The sequence below is a fragment of the Eriocheir sinensis genome, chromosome 8 (genome assembly GCF_024679095.1).
Source record: "Eriocheir sinensis breed Jianghai 21 chromosome 8, ASM2467909v1, whole genome shotgun sequence".
NCBI classification, from domain to species: domain Eukaryota; kingdom Metazoa; phylum Arthropoda; class Malacostraca; order Decapoda; family Varunidae; genus Eriocheir; species Eriocheir sinensis.
Window position 1 is genome coordinate 5548980 of NC_066516.1, and position 1320 is coordinate 5550299.

Here is a 1320-nt window from a genome sequence, read left to right on the forward strand (position 1 = left end):
ATAATTTCCTCCTTCCACTTCCAATGTAACGGAGATGAGCACTTAGACCACGCGTAGCTATAACCAACCTTTTAATCTTCGCCCTCTCTCTCTCTCTCTCTCTCTCTCTCTCTCTCTCTCTCTCTCTCTCTCTCTCTCTCTCTCTCTCTCTCTCTCTCTCTCTCTCTTTCTCTCAACATCCCTTTTATTTCATCCTCTTCCTTCGTGCTCCCAAACCCTGCAGTTCCCTCTCTCCCTTCCCTTCCTTTCCCATGTGACGGAGATCAACGCTGAGGCCACGTGCATCTCTAGCCAACCTTTCCTTTCCCTCAGGACACCAGCACGGGCCAAGACCTCCTGGCGACGGTGTTCACGCATCTCAACCTCGTGGAGACGGCGTACTTCGGCTTGCGGTACCTCGATGCAAACAACCAAACGGTGAGAGATCTACTTAGTCACATAGAATGACATATATATAGATTTACACAGATTTGCATAGATATCCAGAGCATACAGGCCCTCGCAAACTATAATACTATAAGCAGGGAGAGTTACATAGATATACATAGCATATAGGCCTTTACTGAAAACCACGGTGAGAGATTTACATAGTTACAAAGACTGACAGATTTACATAGATTTGCATAGATATTCAGAGCACATAGACCCTTGGAAACTATAATACTGTGAAGAGGAAGAGGTGCATATATTTACATAGATATTCAGAGCACACAGGCCTCAGCAAACAACCAGATTGAGATAGATATAGAGATAGAGAGATAGAAGGGGAGATTTAAATATATTCAGAAACTAGTGTGTGAGAGAGAGAGAGAGAGAGAGAGAGAGAGAGAGCAAAGAAGGACGGAAACATGAAGAAGGATAGGAAGGGAGGAATTGAAGAATGAAAGAAAGGAAAAGGAGGAAGGAAGGAAGAGAAAGGACGAAGGAAAGGAAGGAAGGGAGGAAGAAGGAAGGAAGGAAGGAGGGAATGTGTTGCTATTAATCACGTGACAATTGACCGCGAAGACTTCTCCTCCTCCTCCTCCTCCTCCTCCTCCTTTACCGCAAAACGTTGAAGATTAAGTGATCATAATTTGGTGGTGGTTTTGGAGAGAGAGAGAGAGAGAGAGAGAGAGAGAGAGAGAGAGAGAATTCACTATCACTGTATCTCACGTTCAGTACTCTCTCTCTCTCTCTCTCTCTCTCTCTCTCTCTCTCTCTCTCTCTCACACACACATACACACACACACACACACACTAACAAACAAACAGAGAGAGAGAGAGAGAAAATACTTGCTTCGTTTAATATTCCAGTTTCAAGTTGTCAAATCGGTCGTTGTG

The 1320-nt window shown here is 44.3% G+C and overlaps 1 long non-coding RNA gene across 1 annotated transcript in view; it reads left to right on the forward strand.

The window, feature by feature from the left end:
• Positions 1–760, forward strand: part of LOC126995754 (uncharacterized) — a 16464-nt gene extending 15704 nt beyond the window's left edge. Inside the window, exon 3 of the long non-coding RNA XR_007750683.1 lies at positions 313–760. This is a non-coding gene — a long non-coding RNA (uncharacterized LOC126995754). The remainder of the gene's footprint in view (positions 1–312) is intronic.
• The last annotated feature ends 560 nt before the right edge of the window (positions 761–1320 follow it).